This window comes from Stenella coeruleoalba (assembly GCF_951394435.1).
Source record: "Stenella coeruleoalba genome assembly, chromosome: 1".
Lineage (NCBI taxonomy): Eukaryota > Metazoa > Chordata > Mammalia > Artiodactyla > Delphinidae > Stenella > Stenella coeruleoalba.
In genome coordinates, this window is record NC_137169.1 from 106403334 (window position 1) to 106429635 (window position 26302).

Below are 26302 nucleotides of genomic sequence, written 5' to 3' on the forward strand. Positions count from 1 at the left end.
TGCATATTTCATTGTGAACGTAGCAAGGTTTATTTAACCATTCCCAGTCTGCTGGATGTTTAGATACTTCTTTGCATAAATTTCTGTCTGAGTTTCCTCATTTCCTTTTTCCTTATAAATAATTCCTAGAAAGGGAATTACGGGGCAATTAGGGAAAAGAGTACAAACTTTCCACTTTTCATTTTAAAAATTATTTGTACCAGATTATTTTAATACTGGCAAGCCTGTGTATGGCCTCTTTAAAGGCTCTTGATATATAGTGCCAAACTGATTTCCAGAAGTGTTGCTCTAGGACAGGGCAAACTATGACACATAAGCCAAATCTGGCCCATGGTCTGTTTTTGTACAGTCCATGAGATAAGAATGGTTTTTACATGTTTAAATGATTGGGGGAAAATCCAAAGAAGCATAATATTTCATGACATTAAAATTATTTGGAATTCTCATTTCAGTTTCCATAAATAGCATATTTTTGGAACACAGTCATGTTCATTCATTTACATACTGTCTCTGGCTGTTTTCATCCTACGATGGCAGAGCCCAATACCTGCAACAGAGATTGTACGGCTTGCAAACCCCTAAATATTTACTGTCTGCTCTTTACAGAAACAGTTTGCTGACCCCTGCTTTCATATGTAATCCTACAGGTTGCATGTGAGAGCACTCATTTGACCACACACTGAACATTGGGATTTTCTTATTTTTTGTTAATTTGAACAAGTCAACAAATATTTACCACATGTTTATCCTGTGCCAGGCCTGCATAGAAAATATGATTTATTTATTATATTACTTTTTTTTTTTAAGAAGATGTTGGGGGTAGGAGTTTATTAATTAATTAATTAATTTTTGCTGTGTTGGGTCTTCGTTTCTGTGCGAGGGCTTTCTCTAGTTGTGGCAAGCGGGGGCTACTTTTCATCGCGGTGCGCGGGCCTCTCACTATCGCGGTCTCTCTTGTTGCGGAGCACAGACTCCAGACGCGCAGGCTCAGTAGTTGTGGCTCACGGGCCTAGTTGCTCCGCGGCATGCGGGATCCTTCCAGACCAGGGCTCGAACCCATGTCCCCTGCATTAGCAGGCAGATTCTCAACCACTGCGCCACCAGGGAAGCCCTATATTACTTTTTTGAGTACTAGCTAGAATGAATTTTTCGTAAGTTCAAGTGATTTTTTTTCTGTTAATTTTCTGTGTATGTGAAGTGTTAAATTTCAACTCAGGTATTTACATTTTTCATATTGTTTTGTGTGAGTTCTTTATATACTAAGAATATTAACTTCTTTTCAGTCATATCTGTTGAAATCTTACTTGTTGGAAATATTTTGTTTTCATTAGGTTGTTTGACTTTTAGTTTTGTGATTTTTTTAAATACAGAATTTTACATTTTTATGTAGTCAAATCTACTGAATTCTTTATTTTTTTCCCTTGATTTTATTCTAAGAATATCTTTCCCTGTCCCCAAGGTCAGATAAAGATTCATCTATGTTTCTTCTAGTTTTTTTTTTAAAAACTAATTCATTTTTATATTTATCTCTTTAATCCCTCTGGAATTTTGTATTATATGATGTGAGATAAGGATCTGAATTTTTTTCCCCAAACAGTAGGACAATTATTTCAACATTATTTCTTGAGCAAGCCTTCCTTTTTCTACTTATCTGTGATATCCCCTTTATTAAATTCTTATGTATCCTGAGATGTGTTTCTGGCCCACATTCTAGTTATCTTTAAGTGTGTGTGTGAGTGTGTGTGTGTGTGTGTGTGTGTGTGTGTGTGTGTGTATTCCTTGTGGATGTCCACTTTTGTTGTTCCTGATTAAGTCTGTACAGTACACACATCCTGGCTGGATTTTTGGCTTTATATTTTTTTTGTTCTTCCAGTGTTTTACTCCTTTACCATTGTAAATTTCAGTAGCATCTCCCCTTCTCGTGGTCAATTTGTCAGGAATGTGGTATAAGCTTATCTCCTAAAAGTACACAAATGGTAAGGAACCTTCCTACCAAACAAGAGATAAAGGCCAAAGCCAGGCCTTGCACCTATGTGACCCCAGAACCGTAGTACTCATTTATAACCACTCCAGGTGACAAATAGCATTTGTAACCTAGGAGGTTGGAGGTTTTCTGGCCAAGTAGTATCAACTGGCATAAAAGGAGCAAATCTCTGGAAGGGGCTCCCAGAAGAGCTGTTACATGATGCACAGCCCCTAACCTTCTGTTAACGGCTCACCCCAACCCGACCTTGGTTCACAGTGGAGTTATTTCATTTACCAGGTGTGAAAATTGGATTTTACCACAGAGGAGGGGAGTTATTACCTATCAGGTCTGCTCTTTAGGGGAGCAGAGATTGTGGTGGGATTTATTAAGAGATTTGCTATGCATGGAACATATAATTAGAGATGTGTTCCTTTAAAATGGATGTCCTATCTTTGTCATTTTAGGAGTACTGTTCTTTTCTGTCTGACAGCCTTCTTTCCCGTGTAGGTTGCGCATAGCCTACCTAGGATCTGAATATTTTATACGGCACCCTTCTGCCAAGAGAGGGACCTCAGGGGTGTGACAAAGAGTACAGTGTAGGGGGCTGGTGGGGACTGTCTGTAGTTTGGATGCTAATATTAGTCACATATTGATACTAAGAATGGCAGAGGGGGATGATAAAGTAATTTTCATGTTTATTAATTGCTGTCTGGTCCAGGCCTCAGTTTGATAGAGATATTAGGGTCACTCTGAGACTCTCTGATGAAGGAATTCTTGAAAACCAAGAGTTTAGATTTAATTACCTGTTGTTAGAGACAGCCTCAAATTTAGTATCTGGTTAACCATATCTGCTTTTTAGAAAGACACCTTGTTTACTATCATGACGAGGAAGTGGCTGAATTTATTATTGTTTAGCGTTTCCAGCACACTTTGTTCTCGCCAAGTGCCTTGGACTTATTTATGTATGTATATTGGTTGCTCTCACAGCACTCCCATGAGATGAGTGGGTGATAAGTTTTATTATCATCTGCTTTTCCAACGAGGAGGAAACGGGAGCTCCTGAGAAGAGAAGGGGCTTGCCTGGGTTTACAGCTCAGATTGCCCTTCACCTTGTTAGGGGACCCTCAACAAAATGGTGATAAAGGCAGCCCTTGCAGCCTTCCTCTGCCCCATCCCAGTCTTGGTGTGTGACCTGTGCCCCGTTTTGTACACCACTAACCAGCGGCTGCTCCCTTAAAAGAAGTATCACTATTCTTGGCCTCTGACTCTGCGCCGCCACTTTACACCGCAACACCTTGCTTCCTCACCTGCTTTATAGTAAAGGCGTCTTCCTCCCCTCCTTTGCTTTTAAAGGCCTTACTGTTTTCCTCACTGCCCAACTCAAATCCCTGGAGTCCTCTGTGACTCAGCCCCTCCATCCACTTCAGTTGCCCAGTGAGCCATGTAGAGTCTGTCATCTGAACGTCTTTCCGTTTGTCCCTTCCCTCCTCTTCCCCCTGCCACTGCCATACTTCATTATACTCCCTACCTGGACGTCTGTAACAGCCCTTACCTCGGTCCCTGCACTCTCCAACCTCATCTCTCGTGTCTCTAAATCTTCGTAAGTACGGCTTTGATAAATACCACTCTCCCTCTGGGTCCATTCTCCGGAGCTCCCCACTGCCTTCCGATTTAAATGCAGATTCTCACCGTGCATTCAAAGCCTACCATCCTTTTAGCCTTCTCTCCTATTAAGTCACTAAACAACTGCGCGTCAAGATATGGGTAACCACGCGCTTGCCGGCAGAGGTCCCGACTAGGCGGGTCTGCGTGGCGGCCGGGAACCTGAATTGTTAACACTCATCCCCCCATCCCCCAACCCCCGTCAGGTGCGCCGCGTGCCGCGCGCTCTGGATCACGCGCGGCTCCAGCACCGTTCTTACCAAGCCATATGCTATCGGCCCTGTGCCTGGCTGTGCTGTTCGTTTCTCCTGAAACACTCCCCTCCCTGCCCCATCTCCACCTGTTGAAATTTTTCTCAGGCTTTCAGGCCCAGCTCAAATGTCCCCTCCTTCAAGAAGCCTTTCTGATTGTTCCAGAGGGAGAGGATGCAAACTCCTCAGCATTAAATGTAAGGTCCGTTCACACAGTACAGCCCGGCTATACAATTCCACGTCCCCCACCCCCACCCCCCGTCTCCTGCCGGGTTCCTCCACTATCCCTAAACTCCTACTGAAAATGCATTCTCAGAACAGGCCCTTTTACACATACCTCTGCCAGGAATGCGGTGCCCCTCCCCCTCCTCCTCCCTTCCCCCATCTCTCTCTCTCTCTCTCTCCTCTCCCTTTTTTTTAAAACTTATCCTACTAGACTCAGCTCATGTGTCACTTCCTCCGTGCCACATTCATCGCAACCAACAGTCTTTCTAGGCTCTCCCCGCCCCCACCGGCACTGAGTTACTCCCTCCTCTGTGCTTCCCCGGCCTTTTATACCCCATAGAGAACTCAATGCCAGTAGCTTACTTCGTGTTTTACCTGTTTAACTTAACCCTAGGCAGTGACCTTGACTAAGGTTGTATTCTGTGGACCGAGTGAACAGTCAGTCACTGCTTCTGGAATGCAAGCATGAGGGAGTCTCTTTCCTCCCGAACCATCCCTCCCCCAGAACGATCTTTGCTCTTTGCACTTTCCCCTTAGCATTTCTCTTTCCCCTGTCTTTTCTGTACTTGTTTTATGCCTCCTACTAGATTGCTGGCACCCTTGAGGGGAGAAACCTTGCAGAGTTTCGCTTGCCATCCCCAAGCCTGGTTCCTTACCACTTGCAGGAGCTCAATAAATGTTTGCTTAATTGAATTGTAGGGTGTTGTGCTCAGCTAGCTGCTAAACAGCCCCATTTAAGGGGTTAACTAATAACACTTGGAGAAGTTCTTCTCATCTGGGGGCATTTGCAATTTAATGGGAATCTTAAAAACCCAAAGGAAATGTTCACTAATGGTGGGACCGCAGGCGCAGCAGGGAGGCTCATTTTTGGTGGTGCTGGATGAGGACTGGGGAGTTTTTCCAGCCAGGGAGTCCTTCACCTTTTTTGTGACATGGAACCCCTTGGGCAGTCTGGTGAAGCCTATGGACAGAATAATGATTTTAAACACATAAAACAAAAGAAATTGTGAACAAAAATAGTTATAATGAAATATCAAAATATTAAAGGCATCAAATTTGTGATATAGTATTACATGTGTTTCTTTATTAGAGCATTAATAAAAAAGATCTACTGGCAGATCTAATAACTACTGTAATTTTGTCCTAGTGATGAGTGTAAGTGATATTTAGGATATCTGCCACAGCTGTAAGATGATGTGAAAATATCTGTGATTCTATTGGTAAAAAGTTATGAATTGCTCTACCTTGATCTCTTGCCTACATTCAGAATTGAAGGAAATTATAAATTTCAGTTAGAAGCTAGTGAAAATAAAGGTTTATTTTCCTTTCATCTAAATTCTACCTTGGTGTCCACCTTGCACCCGGGATTGAGAACCCCTGCTGAGCTGACCCCACCCCCACCCCCATATGATGTGGGTGGTAGGTGGTCCTGAAGCCAGTGTTGTTCCAACTTTGGGCTTCCATTCCTATCTTGAGCTCCCTGATTTTTTTATTTATTTATTTATTTTTTTGCGGTACGCGGGCCTCTCACCGTTGTGGTCCCTCCCGCTTCGGAGCACAGGCTCCGGACGCACAGGCTCAGCGGCCATGGCTCACGGGCCCAGCCGCTCCGCGGCACGCGGGATCTCCCCGGACCCGGGCACGAACCCGCGTCCCCTGCATCGGCAGGTGGACTCTCAACCACTGCGCCACCAGGGAAGCCCGAACTCCCTGATTTTTTGAATCTTTTTTTTTTTAATCCTTTATTTTCACAGCCAAGGTCTGTAGTCTAATTTTGCTTCATTTATACCAGAAATGTGACAGAAGGAGAAACAAAAAGGATTGTCAGGCCTTGGGGGAGGGAAGACATCTTTAGTCCCTAGCCTGGGAGGGTCTCCTCCCCAAAGTTCTAAGCTTTGGGTAGAGATGGGGTGGGGGCAGGAGGAGGAAGGGTCCACTAATTCTGAGGTGAGAAAGCAGTTGTAGAGTTTACCTGAGTCTCTGCTGGCTCCTAAATTCAAAAGTCAATATTGGGGCCAAAGAGTCTGATTCCAGGGGTGGTCCAGCATAATATTGATCCTTCTTGGTTGTTAGTAACTAAGTGAAATATCATTGCTCTTGAAAACTGCACTCCCTAATGCTGATGTTACTTCTAATTTGGGTAAAAGTGTTTGTGCAGTTCTCTTTTTAACATCAAAATACAGGGAACATATTCAGTCCATTCCCAATTATCCTTGTGTATCTTAGTCACTTAGAGGCAATTTTCCCCTGTTTGCCATGCTGTGGGGCACGTACCTTTGCTCTCAGTGGGTGTATGCTTAGAGAATACAAGTAAATCTGAATATTAGCTATAGATGCGTCGCTACCAGGGTAAATGCCACGTTAGCCCAGGTAAACCATCATCCTTGCCCCTAAATGGTAGTGACACCAAACGTGTGCCATTGGCATCTTCCTTTTGTCTTGTGTGCTTTTTTTTTTTCTTTCGTGATCTTATCCATTTTTATTGCTTTGGCTTTCACCTCTGCACCTCTAGCCTACCCTCTTACCTGGTGGGACATCTCCACTTTAGTGTTTAATGGTCACTTGTGATTCTAAAACTCTCTGCCTTCACAAACCAGCTTCACGTTTCTAAAGAACATCTTTATTGAGATACAATTTGCATACCGTAATTTCACCCATTTTAAGTGTATGGCTCAATGATTTTTTTGGTAAATTTACAGTGTTGTGCAGCCATCACCAAAATCCAGTTTTATAACATATACTTCACCCCAAAAAGGTTCCTCATACTCATTGGCAGTTGATCCTTATTCCCAGTCCCACTAAATGTGCTTTCTGTCTTCATAGATTTGCTTTTTCTGGACATTTCATGTCAATAAACTTATACAATATATAGTCTTTTGTATCTGGCTTCTTTCACTTAGCATAGGGATTTTGAGGGGCATCCATGTTATAGTACGTACCAGTACTTGATTATTTTTTATTGTTGAACGTGTTCCATCGTATGGATGTACCACATTTTATTTATCCATTCATCAGTTGATGGATATTTGGATTGTTTCCATAGTTTGGCTATTGAGAATAATGCCGCTGTAGAGCATTCGCATACAATTCTTTGTGGACATATAGGAGTGGAATTGCTGGGTCATATGGTAAATTATGTTTAACTTTTTAAGAAACTACTAAACTGTTTACAAAGGCGGCTGCACCATTTTCCCTTCCCACAGCAATGTATGAGAGTTACAGCATCTCTCCATTGTCACAACCCTTGACATTGTCTGTCTTTTTTAAAATCCATCCTATGTTGGTGTGTAGTGTTATCTTACTGTGGACCAGTACCATTTTTGAACCACTCTCATTTCTGGCCACAATGCCCCTCTTTTCACCAATTTTATGGCTAGAAGCCAAACTTAAGCTATTTTTTTCTTCCTCTTATATTTACATGCTGCAGAAGTGAGCTGCTATAACCTTCCTCAGATAGCCCCTGGCCTTGCCACCTCTTCATTCCCCCTCACACTATGCTACCTGGCTCTGCATCATCTCTACACACTAGTCTTCCAGCTGCTCTTCTTGCTGGTTGAAGCTCTCTCTTCAAATTGTCCTTCCTGTAGTTGCAGATTCATTATTAGAATAGTAACATGAAAAGGGCATGTGTGGATGTGGAATCTGGGGATCTGTGCTCTAGTCCAGGAATCACCTTCGTTATCACATGACCTTGAATTAGTTCTGTAACTTATCTGAGCCCAGCCTCCTTCATTAAGTTACGTAACCTCTCTTAACACCAGTTAGGAGAGCCCCAGTTTCCTCATGCGCAAGTAAGGATAATAATAGAGCCTATCTTACAGAGTTGTTATGAACCAACCATACAATCCATGTAAAGGTCTTAGCATAGTGCCAGGTGTATGGGGAACACTCAATCAGTGCTGGCTAATATTATTATTCTAATGATTATTATGACTACTATTATTATTCACTATGCTGGAGGTATCTTCCAAACCTGTCACATGGTTATCATAAAGACCAGCTGTTGCTATGAATGTGAAAATGCTTTGAAAAATACCATGTATGTTGCAGTGGTATTATTATTACACAGTTTTTCCCTTGCTCAAAGAGAGAGGCTGTGTAGGATAGCAGCAAGGGCACAGGCGTTGCCGCCAGCCTAGCATTCAAGTCTGGACTGAGCTGTTTAACTATTGTGAGGCTTGGGCAAGCCATTTAACCTCTTCATTTTGGTTTTCTCACCTGTAAAATGGGTGTAATTATAAATCCCATGCAGGGTGATACTGAAAGGAAGGTCCTGGTTCCACGAGCAGTGTTCAGTAAACTATGACTTTTTCTTATTAGTGGAGATTTAGAATGTTGTTTTAGCTATATAAATGCATATATACACATGTTTTTGGTTCTGTTTTGATAAGTATAGGCATCTATTGCAATATTTGCTAGTATTTTCAAATACACGTGTCTTTGTTAAATGTCTACCAGTAAATGACATTATAAAAATTATTCATAGAAAAGCTGTAAATTTTTTTTTGTTTTTGTTTTGTTTTTTGAGGCTGTAAATTTTTAAGCATGGTACTTTTCTTTTTACAATATTATTTTATTTAGAATGAACAATCTTTTGGTTGAAAGTTACCAACAGGATAAATCATGAAGAAAAAGTAAGCGTGTTACTTTTATAATACTAGGGTTTTTGTTACTCTTTTTTAAATCGAAGTATAGTTACTGTATACTATTATATACGTTACCGGTGTACAATATAGTGATTCACAATTATTAAAGGTTATATATACTCCATTTATAATTATTATAAAGTGTTGGCTACATTCCACATGTTGTAGAATCTATCCTTATAGCTTATTTTATGTGGCTTTTTTTTAAACTCACAGTGTATCCTTCTTGCATGCTTTCTCTAAATTATATTTTGTGTCATGAATTCCCAACTTATTTAACCAATTGTATGCCCATTGCATCCTAATACCTGCACTGAAGAGAGGCTGTAGTGTGGGGTGATTGAGAGATTTCACCTCAGGTTGACTTGGGTTATAATCTCAGCCCCCAATTAGCTGCACGATTTAGGACAGTTACATACTCCTTGAACCATCTGAGCCCTGAACTGTAAAATGAGAATAACAGATCATACCTCATGACGTTATTATGGGTATTAAGTGAGACAATATAAACATAGTGCTCAGAATAGTGCTTGTTACAGGCACATACTAAATACTCAATAATGGACAGCTGTCATTATGGTTGTTGGAAATGACCTTTACTGTTGTAATTTTTGGTCCACACATATGCTATTCTCTTTTCAGTCCCTGGCTTGCTCCTTGTCTCTCTTCCTCTGGGGTCATTGTCCCCTCCTGGAACTGCCCAAATCCTATTCTTCAAGGCCCAGTTCAACTTCTGACCCTTCAAATTATTGCTTGCTACTCCAGACTTTCCTCACTGCTTTTTTTTTTTTTTTCTTCAAGTCTAGAGTTTGTGTCATGTCTGTAATACAATTTAGGAATTAATTTTTTTTTCTTTTTTTTAATGCGGTACGCGGGCCTCTCACTGTTGCGGCCTCTCCCGTTGCGGAGCACAGGCTCCGGATGCGCAGGCTCAGCGGCCATGGCTCACGGGCCCAGCCGCTCCGCGGCATGTGGGATCTTCCCGGACCGGGGCACGAACCCGCGTCCCCTGCATTGGCAGGCGAACTCTCAACCACTGCGCCACCAGGGAAGCCCTGAAATCTTTTTGCTTCCTCAATTGGACTGTAAGGTCCCTGAGAGGGACTATTTCTTCAGCCTCTAATGAAATTCTCACTCTACTTAATTTGTCACTAAGAAAGATAGTAGGTATTTATTAATTTTTGATCATGAAGAAAGCCAACATGTAAAAGTCATTATGGAATTTTAAAACCAGGGATACTTAGTCACTGTATAGTCTCCTTCATTAATAAGAATTAAGATGTATCCTGAAAAGAATGATTTATTCCAAAACACAGCACAGAGTGGAGAAAGGAGTGGTGGATGAAGAGTTCCAAAGTCAAGGTCAGCACTGTTTGTTAAGTTAGTAAAGCCTGTCTTTACTGACACAAATGACCTTGTTTTTGTTGTCCTCATTACTTCTTGTCATCTCTCTCCTATCTCACCTCTTTCTCCAATCCCAGAGGACCTACTGCCCTCAGAAAGCCCTCTGAGTATCTCCTTCTAGCTTAAGTTTCTGGGGAAGGTTCTCCAAGCTTCAGAATTAGCCTTTTCTTTCTTCTCCATAATATTTCCTCAGTACACGTGGCAGTTAAGAAAGATAGAGGTCTGGCCAGATAAATTATTAAAATAAAACAGGGCGAACGCCCTATTATGTTCCTTCCCAAGGGATTGGGGAAGTGACATCTTAAATCCAAAGGTATGAATTTCTTTCTTTCTTTGCAGAGCATGGGCTCTAGGCATGCGAGCTTCAGTAGTTTTGGCACGTGGGCTCAGTAGTTGTGGCTCACGGGCTCAGTAGCTGTGGTGCACAGACTTAGTTGCTCCGCAGCATGTGGGATCTTCCTGGACTAGGGATCAAACCCGTGTCCCCTGCATTGGCAGGCAGATTCTTAACCACTGTGCCATCAGGGAAGTCCCCCAAAGGTATGAATTTCTAATGATAGAATTTAAAGGAGTGTATTCGGAGAGTTGAAGAGATACCAGTGAGTGAGATTTGATGTCAGAATAAGTGAAGTATTGAGGAGATGGCCTTTTTGGTGCTCCAAAAATCTCTCCGAAGGTCAATCCCATTGTGGATAATCCAGAGATGAACAAATGTAATAATAATAACCAACATTTATTGGGCACTTACTGTATGCCAGGCACTATTCCTAGACATCTACATTAGTCATTCATTTGTTCCACTTACTACCCTGTGAGGAAATACTATCATTACTCCATTTTATGGAAGAAAAAACTCGACCCTAGAGAAGTTAAGTAATTTTTCTAGAGTCGCACAGCCCTCTAATGGCAGAGCTGGGATTCAAAGCTAGGCAGTCTGATTGAGAGCCCCTCCACCCAGAAATGGCTTTTTTGAATCATGAGTCTCCCCTTGTAAACATTCTGGGAAGAGGGAAGAGGCAACTTCATGAGAAAAACCTAGGTATCACCATCATCATCATAATCATAACCATCATCACAGCAAACAAGGCACTGTGCCACTGTGTACAGGGCACTGCATAGAATGCTGAGAAGGCAAAGAGGCATCTGGCCCCACGGCATGTCTGAACCTGACCCCTGAACCCTTCAGGTTGCTTCAAATGCCTCCACTTCCACAAAGCAGTTTCTGCTCACCTCATGGAACTCCCAATAATGTATCTCCTCTGACAGCCACTTTTTGCCTCTGCTCTGCCACTTATTTATTATATTACTTTCTATCTTGTATTGTGGTTATTTATATACATTGTCACACAGCTGAGCCTTTGCACATTGCTGAGTCCTTTGCCTGGCTGACTCCTACGCATTCTTTAAGATTCCACTCAGGTCTTATTGCATTTCCTGACTCTGCTGTCTGGATTAGATACGCCTCCTCTGTGTGCCCCAAATGCCTGGTATTTATCCATATCACAGCATTTACTATACTTGATTATAAATGTTTACTTGTTAGTATTCCTAACTAGATAGATCCCAGATCCTAACATCAGGGAACATGTCCTCTTATTTGAATCTTCAGTACTTTGCACAATACCTGGCACAAATGAAGCATTTACTAAACTTTTTTTTTTCCCAATGAATGAATCTTCCATATAAGTCTAATTATACTTTGAGGACAAAATTGGATATCTGATTCATTTTTTGACCCCCTCAAGATGCCCTGAACCTAGTAGATGCTCAATAAATATAGCAATGACTAAATGACTGCAAAACACAAAGAGGTGTCAGATTCTGCTCTCAGGATATAGGGGAGGATTGGCAACTACAATTGAAGGTAGATGACATTAAAAGTTTGCGTGTCTAGGCTATGTTCTAAAATTGGTGATATAGACATCTACGACTGAAATTAATGATAAAGAAAATAACGTTTTTTCCTATTGAAGTTTGAAGTTATTTGGCCAGTAAAATGCAGTCCAATATTCAAACCCAGGTCCAGGTGACTCTAAAGCCAATATTGTTCCTGCTATACGACATTGTTGAGATGTTAGCGTAGAGGGGCCCTAGCTGGGCCCAGAAGACCCAGTAGGGCTAGGGTAATTAGAGACGAATAGGTACTACACAAATGATAATATACATATTATATATATATTATGATAATTATATCACATATGTAATGATATCATATATGATATCATATATCATTATATATGATGATTATACACACACACACACACACACACACACACACAGGTCTTTTAGGGAGCTCTATCTGGAAAGAGCATGGAGAATTGACTGATGGGGGAAAAGCTGGAGGCAGGAATGTCTACTTGGAAATTATTACAACAGTCAGTCTCAACTTGGGAACAGAAAACAAGAAATTGATTTAAGTGGGAATTTGTGGACATTGGTGATTGAGAAAAATACATAGACAGCTGGAAACTTTGAGTCAGGATTACTCCAAAGTTTTGAGCTTAAGTGAGAGGCAGTGAATTCAGAAATGAGACGATTTTGAAAGATGGTGAGTTTGTTTTTTGATGTGTTAAACTGACTTCTAGGTGGGCAAGCTGAGTGGATAGAAACGCAGGATTTAAGCTCAAGAGAGCGCTGAGCTGGACTTGAAGATGTGTTGATCACCTGCAAAGAGGTGATGGCTGAAGTTAGGAGAGTGAGAGAGAGAGACATCCTAGGGAGAAGTGGAGACAGAAAAGATCAAAGAACCAAGGAGTTTAAGGAACATTCAGGGAATGTTCAGGTCAAGGAAGTATTAAAATCAAGAAAGAAGACAGGCCTCTGGCTTCCCTGGTGGCGCAGTGGTTAAGAATCCGCCTGCAAATGCAGGGGACACGGGTTCGAGCCCTGGTCCGGGAGGATCCCACATGCCTCAGAGCAGCTAAGCCTGTGCGCCACAACTATTGATCCTGCGCTCTAGAGCCCGTGGGCCACAACTACTGAGTCCACATGCCACAACTACTGAAGCCCACGCACCTAGAGCCCAGGCTCCACAATTAGAGAAGCCACCACAATGAGAAGCCCGTGCACCGTAACGAAGAGTAGCCCCCGCTCGCTGCAACTAGAGAAAGACTGCGCACAGTAACGAAGACCCAGCGCAACCAAAAATAAATTAAATAAATAAATTTAAAAATTAGAAAAAGAAGACAGACCTCTAATTATCTATTCGAAGGAAGTGAAATTACGATCTTGAAGAGATATCTGCGCCCCCATGTTCACTGCAGCATTATTTACAACAGCCAAGACATAGAAACAACCTAAGTGCCCATCAAGAGATGAATGAATAAAGAAAATGTGGCGCATATATATATACTATATATATATATACTATATATATACACTATATATATATATATATATACACACACAATGAAATATTGTTCAACCATAGAAAAGAAGGAAATGTTGCCATTTGCCATAACTTGGATGAAACTTGAGGGCATTATCCTAAGTGAAATAAGTCAGAGAAAGGCAAATACTGTGTGATCTCACTTATATGTGAACTCTAAAAAACCCAGACTCACAAAAACAGAGAACAGATTGGTGGTTACCAGAGGCAGAGGGTAGAGGGTTGGGGGAAATGTGTGAAGGTATTCAAAAGGTAGAAACTTCCAGTTATAAGATAAATAGGTTCTGGGGATGTAATGTACAGCATGGTGACTATAGCCAACAATACTGTATTGCATATTTGAAAGTTGCTAGGAGAGTAGATCTTAAAAGTGCTCATCACACACACAAAAATTGCAACTATGTGAGATAATGGATGTTAACTAAACAGTGTGGTAATCATTTCACGACGTATACATATATCAAATCATTATATGTACATCTTAAACTTATACAATGTTATATGTTAATTATATCTCAATGAAGTTGGGGGGTGGGGAGGGAGAAAAAACCAGAATATCATCGTATCTTGGAATTCAAACTGTAAGAGAGTAAGGAAAGGATATTCATTGGATGGATTTGGTGATTAGGTTTGGCCATACTGGAGAAAGAATTTTGGTAAGTGGTTGGGTTAATTATAGAGGAAGAAAAGGAATTGTGGTAGCAGAGAACGTAGGTTACCCTTTGGATAAGTTGGGAATGAAAAGAAAGGGGAAAAAAAGAGTATTTGTGTACGAAAGATTTTACTGAAGATACTAAAGTAAAGAGAAAGTAAAGGGAAGAGAGAGAACTGAGCAAAACCCTTCTGAGGTGAGATGAGATGACAAGGTTGGTCCTGCAATGTAGGAGAAGTAGTGGATAAAATTTGGAATAATTGCTGTGGGAAATGACATAGGAGGCAATGAGGATGCATAAAAGGATTGCCAAGTAAAAACTAATAAAGTTCAATTGAAGTTTCATCACTTGAAATTTGATTGAGATCCATTTTCTTGTTTTCATGGTTTTTTTCTAGTAATGTCTGCCAGCCCAGGAGTGGAAACAAATGTAGGTACATCTCAGCCTTAGGAATTTCCATTGCTGGGATGATGGGTGGTCAAGGATTCCAAAAGGCAACGTGGCTAATAAGAGCAACCTGGATGCAAACCATGGAGGTGAGGTCAAAGCTGCAGTAGTTGGGTACCAATCACAGAGAGGCTGGGAAGAGATTGTGGGAAGTGGGAAGAGTTCAGCAGTGAAGGCAGAACCCAGGAAAAATAACATAAGTGTATCTGAGGGGCAAAATTCCTAGAGAAATGTCTAGCAGAGTAAAATGAAATGAAGTAGTAGAAATACTCTCCCAGAATTATTCTTGGGAAAGAGGTTAATAATAAGAAATGAAATAGTTAATTAGTGGAAACTGAAGAGGAAAGGGGACATGAGACTGTAAGGACAGATGTGAAGAACTAGACTGAAGACCAAGAAATCTGGGGAGAAATGGTTAGAGCAGATGCAACACATAGGTTGTTAAGCCATGATGGACTATGGCTAAATTGGAAAGCTGGGGAAGGGGATCAGCATTTAATATATCAATCAATTAGGGCTCAGGAATCTGCGGGCTGAATGTCACAAAGCTTGACTTTTAGAAGGCAGGCAATGAGGTTTGAGTGTGAATGTGAAGGAGAAACATTGGTGGTACTGTCTAAAGGGATCTGAGTGTCACATCACAGATCTGTCAGAGCTTTTACAGATAGGGTGCCTCTAATTCCCAGGTTGTGGAAAACAGATATGTGGGGACACAGAACAAGACCCAAGCTCACATCAGAGTGCCAATGGCCCCAGGTGGAGCTGCAGGAAGGCAGGAGGTGGGAATTTTGATTTTTTCCTTACAAAAGAGACACTTAGCCCTCAATTTTCCTGGCGGGGATGAAGCTCTGGGACTCCCCATTGGCTTAAATGGACTGGTGAAAGCTAGGATAGGGAGATTTTTTTCTCCTCCATGGGCAACCTAAAGAAGAAATCCCTTCCTGACTATTTTATTACAGCACTGTGAAAGTCAAGATGCCATTCCATTCTAACCCCTCATTTTCAGTCATAAATGACTATCTTAGTAGTATTCCTTTGGGGTTGAAATTTGCCACTTTTGCTTTAGTCAATGAGATAGACGAATTGGTAAGAAACAGTATAAGCAGCAGGAAATCGTGGACAAACTAAGGGCTTTGACCAAGGCAAGGATTTATTAGGGCCTCTTATAAACCTAGCAGCAGCTGCCTGAGTGGGTTCAACCCTTCTGAGTCTTGATCTCATCATTCCTAAGGTAGAATTTCATGTTCTCTCCTACAATAGTAAATATTGTTAGGAATGAATAATCCTTGGAGGTTAGAACAGTGCTGTAGAGTGTTGGACTTAAATTCTAGTCCCTAAAAATGGGCATAGTTTTGGCAAGTCATTAAACTTCTATGTCTTAGAATTCTCATCTGTAAAGTAGGAGGTGTTTCTTTCCAACCCTAAAATTTAGGTATACGTTTATCAAGAGCTGAGAGAACAAAAGTGTTTCGAAGGTGGAGTTCACAGGTAGAAAAGACTGGCGGCACACTTAAATAACAGATGCTGTGATTACTTGAAGAACTAAGAAGCCAGACATACAACCCATGTTTGTATCACAGTGAGTGCATATCAGCATTATGAGAAGCAAATTTCAGAAAGTAAAAACTCAAACCCAGATCTCTTTAGTGTTGAAAGCTTTTATTTTTAACAATACTACCATTTGGATTTTAAAAAATGATTTACCTTAGAATTTCTAGAGTGACAGAAATAGTTTGAAGCTTTTATTTCGAGGATGCTTTTAACAATGATTTCATCATTATCCATTAGTATTTATGTATATACAGTGTACTAGATCCCTGTACAGCAAAATAGAATTCTTTCTCAAGTGAGATGGACATGCATGGAAGTTAGAAAATTCAGAGGAAAAAATTCTAGTAAAAATAAACTATTTCATTACAATAAATAATATTTTAAAGTGCATTTCTGTCCCTTGTGCAAGGCAGCTAAATTAACATGACTTTCAGCTTGCTTAAATTCTCAGTATTATTGCTCTTTTAGCCTAGTGTTGCACATTTAATATTCATTTGCTTTTTTCTTCTGGTTCAATAAATAATTCCGAACTTTGACACATATAAAGTGTCAAAGTTAAGTGAGGGTGTAAGGCCTAGTAAAATGGTTAAGACTTTTTTGCATGTGTGTCATTATTATAATGAGCTTGTTTTTTGAGCTCTCTGAGCAGAGGTGATCTGGTTTATTTTAGTAGTGGTTTTCTCTTACAGATAAGTCTGTGAATCTCTTCTTTCCATCTACCTTAGCAATCCCAAATGCTTCTTGTGTATTTCTGGATTTAGTTGTCTTTTCATATGTCCATACCTGACTTTTTCCTCCTGCCTTCTTTTACAGAGGTGCCTACTATGTTTCATCAAATATTCTATCACCAAAATTTGACAAGAAAGCATTTTAATTATTTCCCATTTGGAATCCTTCAATCGATCCTAAATTTATATTGTTTATACCTGCTTTTGTCTTTTTTCTTTATTTATATGCTCAGTTATAACAGAAGACAAAGAGAAAACATCTTGCTATGAAAAAAACAGTTTTTCATAGAATCTAAGCTGGGGAGCCATGGTATAGAAACTTACATGACCAGCTTACAGTTTTAAATGGTTTCTAAAGCTTTATCATTTTGGGCTCTCCTGTACCATCCTTTACAACCAGCACCATTCGTTAAAAGATTGCCCTAAGGAAGGTTTCCTATTTTCTAGACAGGGAAAGTGACATAGAGATAAGTACCTGGTTAAAACCATGGTGATAGAAGCAAAAGCAGAAGAAAATTTATCTACTTCTCTTGGCCATGTTGCCTCCATCTATCTTCGGGGAGAATACACAGTACATTATAACATAAGCAGTCTTCGCTTAACTGATTCAGAAAAGCTGCCGGGCCAGTGCATATAGTTGCAGAAACATCTTAGATCAAGACTCTACAAACACAGAGATGTAACACTGTGTTCTGGGGAGGGCTGTGGAGCAGACAGGTCTGTAATAACAGTTGGGCAGGGCAGCAACAAGGGCCACAAAGATAAAACAGGAGTAGTGGGAATCTGAGCTTTATTCAGCAACATGCGCTCACCATGATGCCATCATTTTTCCTTCTAAGAAAAAGTGCAGTCTAATGGGTTACCCTCTCACTTCACAGGGGACAGTGCCGGGATGCCCGGGCTTTGAGCTCTCCAAAGCACAGGCCTTCCAAAAATCAGGGAAGTGATGCTGCGATTAAAAAAGCGGTTGTGAAGCGATTCGAGGATCTAGGTAGAGGTCCTCAATGGGCACTAGGTAGCGATGCGTGAGCGGGGCTGGGCCGGGCCCCATAAGGAAGGGGAAACCCTGCACCAGCCAACGCATCTGCAGGACCTGGCGAGAATGTGCTTTGGAGAAGCTGGAAGAGAGTTCAACCCCAAGAGGGGCCTGCACCCTTGGGAGGGGAGAAAGCCGGCAACAGCAAAGGCAGTGCAGAGATTGAGGGGTGAAGACAAGGGACGGGAGAGGGGATGGGGCAGGGTGGAACCGCATCCGGGAGGTGCGCGGGGGGTCGCCTTGAAGATTGAGGACTAGGCCGGGACCAGGACAGCAGGGAAGTGTGAGGGAAAGACCCCTTCCTTTGGCAGCTCCCAATGTATTTCTGTCAAAGATGGCCAAATTCCACGCTGCCCTTCCCCCCTCCGCGCCTTTTCCACTGGGTTGCTTCTCAATGCTGCGAGAGGCGGTGGGGAGGTCCGGGTGAGTGTGTGCGTGGGGAGGAAGGTGCGGGAAAGAAGCGACCCTCCCTGGCCGCCCCTCCCACCCCACCGGCCTTTTGGGAGGTTCTTTTAGTTGAGAAAGGGGGCTCTGCCGCTTTAAGGTGGGGAATAGGCGTCACCTCTGGCCGGGTGACGAACTGGGGCGGGGACCTGGTGGGCGTGTCCATGCAAAGCAGGAGGTGGTGCCGGCGGTGGGCGGCCCCATAGTAAAATATTGGAGGGAGGGGCGGGGTCGAGGAGGCGAGGCTACTTGGTGGGCGGGGCGAAGGGGGCGGTGCCTCTTCGGGAAGGCAGGGGAGGGGGAGGAGGAAGCGGCCGGTTGGTACCATTACGCGCGTTCCGGAAGGGGGACAAGTGACATTCCCTTGGAGGGGGGCGGGCCCTTCCCGGCGGCGGGGCCCTTACTGAGGCGGGGAGGGGCGTTCCCCCTTCCCCCGCCGGGCGGTACGTCGGGGCCGGGGGGAGGGGGCACTCCTTCGCTCGCGTCAGAGGCGGGGCCGGCGGTACCTTTCGTGGCGCGGCGCGGCTGGGGGAGGGCCGAGGGGAGGGGGAAGGGGCGGTACCAGGAGGGGGGTGCCGGAAAGGGGGAGGCGCCGGCGGACAATGGAGCCTATGTGTGCTTGCGGGAGTGGGACGGCGCCGCCGCCGCCGCTGCCGCCGCCGGGGGGAGACGCTGCGCCGCCGCTGCCGCTGGCTCGGGCCCCGGCCCCCCGGGGCTGAGAGCCGCCCCGGACCGAAGCCCCCTCCCCTACTCTGTTCCTCCTCTCCCCTCCCCCACTCCTGCCTCGGGGGTAAGTGGCACCTCAGGGGGAGGGGGAGGGGAAGGACCGAAGCCGGGGGTGGGGGGGCCGGGTCCGCGTCCGCGTGTTTTGAGCGGGTTTGAGGGCAGGGGTAGCGAAAGCCGCCAAGGGCTGGGGGGGTGGGGTGAGGGGAGAGAAGCGGTGGGGGTCGAGGTCGTAGATTTAGAGTTGAGTCTAGAGAAACCTGTAGGGGGAGATGGGGGGCGTCCTCTGCCCACCGCTCACTGAGTGGTGGGGAGAGACGGAGGCATCTCTCGGTTTATTTTTTAGAGGATATGTCCCAGGCGGTGCTTGGAGAGACTAAACGATGAGATGGGACGGTCCCAGGGTCCTGGGGTGAAGGGGCATTCGAGGGGCGAGATGGAGAGCTAAATGAGGGAATTCGAGTTGAGTCTGGTGGGGTCTGTTAGACCCCGGAGATGGATAGTGAAGTACAGGGGACTTTGCAGGCCAGTGACTTGTTGGAGGGTTGGGGAGAAGTGAAAGCGAAGAAGAATGTTCATGTAGTAAAGGGCTCCAGCAGGTGAGGTGGGGATGTCTAGGTCACTGAGTCATTGTGGGGGTCGTGGACACACCAGTGGTTTCCAAAGTGGAGCTGTAGCCATTAACCTTTGAAAGTTGCAAAGACTATTAAGATGTCACTGGTTAGTGTTGGGCGAGCCCGGTGAAATGGAGATATCCCAAGGAAAAAACAGCAGGGTTGGTTATTATGTTCAGAGGGAAGGGCCAGAGGCCTATAACAGTGTTGCTGGGGGCCTTAGGTGAAGGCTCCCAAGCCTTGAAGGAGGAGGCCTGAAATCTGTCCTCCAGAGCCCTGCCCTGTGATAGAGAGGAGTGACTTAGAGCCTAGATTGCAGACAGTTGGGGACTATTAAAGTTACTAAACAAAGTAGAGAAATGGACATAACTATGTGTTGGTAGCGAGAGACTAAGGTGGGGTAGAATTGGCGCAGAGTTAGACTGTGGTTAGGGCAGACATGGACAGATCCCTGGCAATGACTTTAGTGGGAAAATGATTGAGTGGCTGTGTAAAGAGTTACATTTTGATCAATGGTGTGTGATGGAGTATTTGTTAGCATTTGATATATTCAAGAATTAAGTGTTTATTCTTAGGTCAGAGATCTGGACTCTTGTACACTGAGCACAAAGTGATGAATCAGAATTAGCAGGTAGGAAGGATAAGTAGTTGAGAGTAAGGGGTAGGGGGTGCAAATGAATATTGGTAGATAAGACTCCTGTGTGGACAAGAACTTTTCACTCTTCATGGAGATTGTACAACATGGTTGTTCTGTTGATTTTGGTTTTTGACTGGATACTAATGATATGGGAAGGTTTAACAAGGATTTAGTGTGAACAATGTTATGGTCCTAAGTACAAATTTAAGAAAGACCTCCTTACTAACTATTGAAAAAGACCCAATCTGTAAAACACAGAAATGGGTTAATAAAAGCAGTTAGATGGCATAAGGATGCTTTGGGGAATGAGAATTCCATTAATTAGTGGTTTCGATAAGAGAAAATTTAATGCAGAGTTGAGATAGGGATGACCTTTCACAGTTTTAGAATCTAGGATCTAATGGTATTGAACCATTAGAATATTATTTTGTAATAACAGTGTTGAATGTAAGATGATAATAGTTCCTAAACATAACGGTAGATCGATAAGAAGGTCATTGACTAAAAGATGAAGGAACAATTTCCATACTGTTCTCTTCTTATAAGGCAGGTTTTATGTAGTAACTTGGCTCCTGAGCTAAGGATTCCTGACCTGGATTCTTAGATGACTAGTGTAAGTGAAAAAGCACTTACGTACTTTGGAATTTATTCTATGGGATATTTTTCCCATAGCCTTCAAAAGTGTGTCTGTTCCCATGGATCAAAAGAAAATGCTCTCTGGGCTTCCCTGGTGGCGCAGTGGTTGAGAGTCCGCCTGCCGATGCAGGGGACACGGGTTCATGCCCCGGTCCGGGAAGATCCCACATGCGGCGGAGCAGCTGGGCCTGTGAGCCACGGCCGCTGAACCTGCGTGTCCCTAGCCTGTGCTCCACAACGGGAGAGGCCACAACAGTGAGAGGCCCGCGTACCGAAGAGAAAAAAAAAAAAGAAAATGCTCTCTGGCTTGTAGGGGAAAAAAGTACAGAGGTTTCACAAGCATTATAATCAACTTAATATTTGGTCATGGTGATCTGGTATAGTAGTTAGAGCCTTGAACTTGGAATCAGGAAGCTGGCTTTACCATTGACTTATGTGTGACTTTAAACAAATCTCTCATATTTATTCTCCAGTTTTCCCATTTATGAAGTGGGGATACCACTGCCCTAACCACTCACAATGCATTGTAGCACTTAACAAGTTAATGCTTATCTGCACGGTGCCTTGGACACTTCTGGGAATGAAAGTTTACGTAGCCCAACTTTTTTCTCACTTGTAAAAAACTGCTATCTCTGGAACAGACCAAATTCAACTTCTGTAACAATTACAGCAGCATGCTTGATCAGGGAACAAAAAGGAGTACCTTATACATCTACCTTGTTCTGTTGTCCAGGTTTTGGTTTTATATTAGTTTTGAAAGGTGATACCTCTTCCCCATTTAGTGGTAAAACAGGATAGTGATGACAATTGTAGAAATGTAAGCAAAGGTCCCCATGAGAGAGTGGGACTGTACATGCTGTGAGTGTTAACCTAGGCTGATGCTGACTCTAAATTTGTGTGACCTTGGACATGTTACTTGGCTTCCTGGTGGCTTAATTTTCTTCAACTATGAAGTACTGCTAATGGAATGACTTACTTGTCTGTCTGCCTTGGTGACTATGTTAGGGTCTATAGAAACTTTATGTGCTCTAGATCAGAAGTTCTTAATCTTCTACCTCCCATGTTTTCCTTTGGCAATTTAATGAAGCATAGGACCCCTTCTGAGAATCATGTTTTTTAAATGTATGACTTAAAATATATAGAATTACAAATGACACGGAAACAGTTATCAAACTGTTAAACAATTGTAATACAGTAGTTTGTATGTTTACAACACATTAAATAACAAAATGTAGCTTCAGGCCTAATGATACTATAATTTTGAAGTAGTGATGAGTGTAAATATTATGTTGAGAGATCTGCAACAACTGTAATGTGATGTGAAGTGTTTTGTGGTTCCTCTTGGTGACATAGTCAGGGGATTGCTAATACTACTGTGGGTTGTTACCTACATTCACAGTTAAAGGTGGTGCTAACTTTTACTTGGAGGTTAATGAGTGTGAAGATCAAAATTTTCGCCAGCCAGGTTCACAGGTGCCACCCCTCCCAAGTCTCTCCAGAGACCCCTTAAGAGGTCGTGGATCCCAGGTTAAGAGGTCCTGCTGTAGACCAGCTGATTTTTGAAAATTGAATTATCTAATGGCCACTTGCCTTTTAAGCTTTGTAGTTTTTTTTCAGCATCTTCACCATGCTAAGAACAAGGGCATAGAGAAGATATGAAATAAAAGTCTATTTTACAACCTGTGATAACTGTTCGTGGTTGGGGAGAAAGTTAAAAACAGTGATTAGAATGAGGCTTTTGTGCCTGATGGATTTTGCTTTTCTAAACTTCCCAGTCTTCAATAGGATAGAAGTAGGCTATAGTGCTCCAGCTTCTTGCATTTTGAGTTTTAGTGGTTTTGCCTTCCTTCCCCATTTTTGACCTAATTATTTTCTTACTATTCCTTCTTCCAAATATTGTTTTGGTCACAGAGCATTGGGGAATGGGTGGTTTTCTTTGCCGATGGTGTGATGGGCTATGAACTTTTCCATTCTTCTCATTCCTGTAGGACTGAATGTGGGACTAGCTGGTGTTACTCCACTTTGACCTAAAAATTCCTTTCTGTTTGGGAGGCAGAGATCACTCTTGGAAAGTTCCTCTGTGTCCCAATGTTAGAAGAGAGAGCAAATTGGACATCTTGAAAGGTAAAGAGCCCGATGATGAGCACGTAACTTCTGTGATTCAGTCTGTGCATTTTGGATTTTGTTTCTGCTTCTGTAGGGTCTCTTGTAAGTTAAAACTATATTTGTTCATAACTGTAGCAGTTCCCAAGGCAGAGGTCATCAAGTTAAATGCAAGTCATAACTGTAAGTGCAATTACCTTGTACTTTTCTATGAACAGGGACTTCTGCAATAAATTATTTCCTAGGAAAGGCAGATGGTAAGAAGTTAAACAAGTATTTATTGTGTCATCATTGATTTGTATGAATGTGAGGCAAGAGTAGCAATACACAAGCCTCAAGCTCATTATAATACACGAATCAACCAGCATTTATTGAGTTTCTTTTGGGCCCTGAGATGATGACCCTTTCCTCAGGGGGTTCCCTGACTATATGTAACAGGGAAACAATTTTTAAAGTGTTCTAACAGTGTCATGAATGTAATGCTATGGGGCCATGGAGGACATTCCTGGGGATAGTTTGGAATCAAGGAAAATTTCACAAAGAAGGGATATTTGTGCTGACATTTTACTTTGGGTAGCCATTACTCTAAATGATGACAGATGACGTTCGTTTTTGAATGGTTAAATTCTGTCGAAACTCTTGAGCTTGATATAAATTTATTTGCTTGCTTAAAGTTCGTTAGCTTGAAGGACAGTAGGTGAGTTTTTACTCTTTGAATATGAAAACATATATTAGCATTTTGTTTGGACCAAAGTTTTCTATATAAGTCCATAGTATAGTTTTCTTTTCTCCACATGTTTGGGAAAGATTGGTTCTTCCTATTGTGTGCTTTTTCTGAGAGGAAGCCTTTGAGTAGTTGGCATGCCAGAAGTTAAGAATGAGCTAGGAATGGAATCCTGAGGCCTTTTAGTTCCACATTCTAAGTTTGATACTATGCCTTTTATGGTGTAGTGGTCATAGCATAGAAACGAAATTTGTTAAACATGACATAGTTGTAATAAACTTGACTTCTTAGAGCAGGAGAGTGGAAAAGGATCATTGGAAGAGTTGAAATCGGAATTATAGAGGTGATTTTGACCTAAGTTAGACTAATTTGTGAATTTATTTACAACTTTGTGGTAACCTTATAGAGTTTCCTTTTAAAGATTCCTAAATAATTTGGCCTTAGGACAATCTGGAACTTGGTTCTTCCTTGCCATTTCAAAACTATAAATTCTGGGCAAAGGGGGAGGCTTGGTGTTATAATTCTAGTTTACAAGGACTAATGTTGGAAATTGTTCTGCCTGGTGAGTTACTTAGTGTTTTATTGAATTATCTAGCTCAAGTCAGTATAGCATTTCACACACAGTAGGCTCTCAAGCAAAGGAAATCATCTGGTCCTGTTGTTCAGTCATATGTTCCCACAAAAGTATGTGAAAATAAATTTCCTTGCTGCATGCTTGCCATGTAGAGTTACAGTTGAGAGTAGGGAGGAACTGTGAATGGTGTGCACTTTGTGAATTCAAAAGCGTATCTGGAATTTTGAATCTTTCACCTTTACAGTCAGCTCTCAATTCTCTGTACTAATTAGGAATGGGAAGAAGCAAAAATGTGAGGGTTTTTTTTCCTACTAAATGTTCAGAAAAGTAGAAAAATTGATTTTATTTGCTATTAATATTTTTCCAGCTTCTGAAAAGAAAATATGCAGTTGGGAAGGAGGGAGAGTCACAAGGCCCTTGAGATATCTATAGATTGGATAATATACCCTGTAATAATTGGAAGGTGGTTCTGTTTACATGGGAGGTGATAACTTCCTCTTCAACTAATACTCTAGAATAAATAGGAAACCTGTTCTTCTCTTAAGATAGTAACAATGATACTATTGATTTTTTTTTTAATCACTTAGAAACTTCTTCTTTATTTTATCCTCATCCAGGTGAGGGTCACCTTTGAGACAGGGGTTCCTGGACTCCGCAAGCTCCTCCCCTCCAGGATGAGCACTGCTGTATCGTGACCCTTGGGGTTTTGGTGAGTAGCCTGATGGATGATAGCACTAGAGAGCATGCGTGGCTTAGAAAGATGATCTTGGGGGAAAGCTTCAACTTTTATTCAACAGATATTTTTTGAGCAAATAGCACGTGTCAGACACTATAGTAAGTGCTAGGAATACAAGGATGAACAAATCAGTCTTGATCCCTGCCTTCATGGAGTCTAGCATGAGAGATGAATGTTACGCAAATGATCACATAATCATACAACATGGGAAATGTTGTGAAGGAAAAACACAGGATGCTATGAAAAGAGTGTAATGGAGAATTTCGTCTAGATTAGTGGCTATACAGTATCCTTTCTCTCTGAAGAAGAAACACTGAAGCTGAGATTTTCTTCACTCAGCAAAAATATTCAACTTGATATGGAAGGTTAGGGGTGAGGGAGAGAGGTGTCAAGAATGACTCCAAATTTCTGTCATGAGCAGCTGGGTGGATGAAGGTGCCATTTACTAAAACATAGAAAACTGAAGGGAAAATACTTTTGGGAGGGAGGCTATATACCGAAGAAGAATTCATCTTTGTCTTTGTTAGGTTTCAGACATCTAGTGAGATGTCAAGTTGGCAGTTGTGTATACAGGTCAGCAGAGCAGAAGCTGAGCCGGAGATGGAAATTTGGGAGTTGTTGGCATGTAAAGAGCTTATAGAATACGAAGAGAAGACGCCCCAGGGTAGAGTCGTGAGGAACTCAAAATTGTAGAGATTGGATAGAGAAGGGGCCAGCAAAGGAAGCAGATGAAGAGTGACTTGAGAGGAAGGAGGAAGACTGGGGAGGTGTGGTATTATGGGAACCAAGAGAGAGGAGTTTCAAGAAGGAAGTGATCAACTGGCAGAGTCTACGAGATGGAGTAAGATGAGGTTAGAAAAGCGGTCAGTGGTGACCTTAACAAAAGTCATGGTTTTTGTGATCTGTGGGTAGAAGTTGGTTTAAAATGGTTAAAGGGTGAATGGCAAGTAAGGAACTGAAGACTGTGTCTCATCAACTCTGGTAGAGAATCTTGGCTCCAAAGGGGAGTAGAATGCCAGAGCTGGTTTTGTTTTGCTTTAATTTTTTTTTTTTTTTTAATCTGGAAGATACTACAACATGTCTGAAAGCTGATTGGAAATATCCAGGAGATGCAGGACGTAGAGAGGTGGCCACCGGAGAGAGTGAGGGTGCTC

General features: G+C 42.4%; 1 protein-coding gene across 2 annotated transcripts in view; it reads left to right on the forward strand.

Annotated features, from left to right (window-relative positions):
* Positions 1-26302, forward strand: part of LOC307180693 (uncharacterized protein) — a gene marked incomplete at its 3' end in the record, with an annotated part of 70199 nt that overhangs the window by 40481 nt on the left and 3416 nt on the right. The window contains exons 1-3 of one of the 2 annotated variants that reach the window (XM_079911058.1): positions 19009-19191; positions 23000-23135; positions 25030-25121. Of the gene's footprint in view, positions 1-19008; positions 19192-22999; positions 23136-25029; positions 25122-26302 lie in introns of those variants that run through there. The other variant, XM_079911059.1, reaches the window with a different exon arrangement.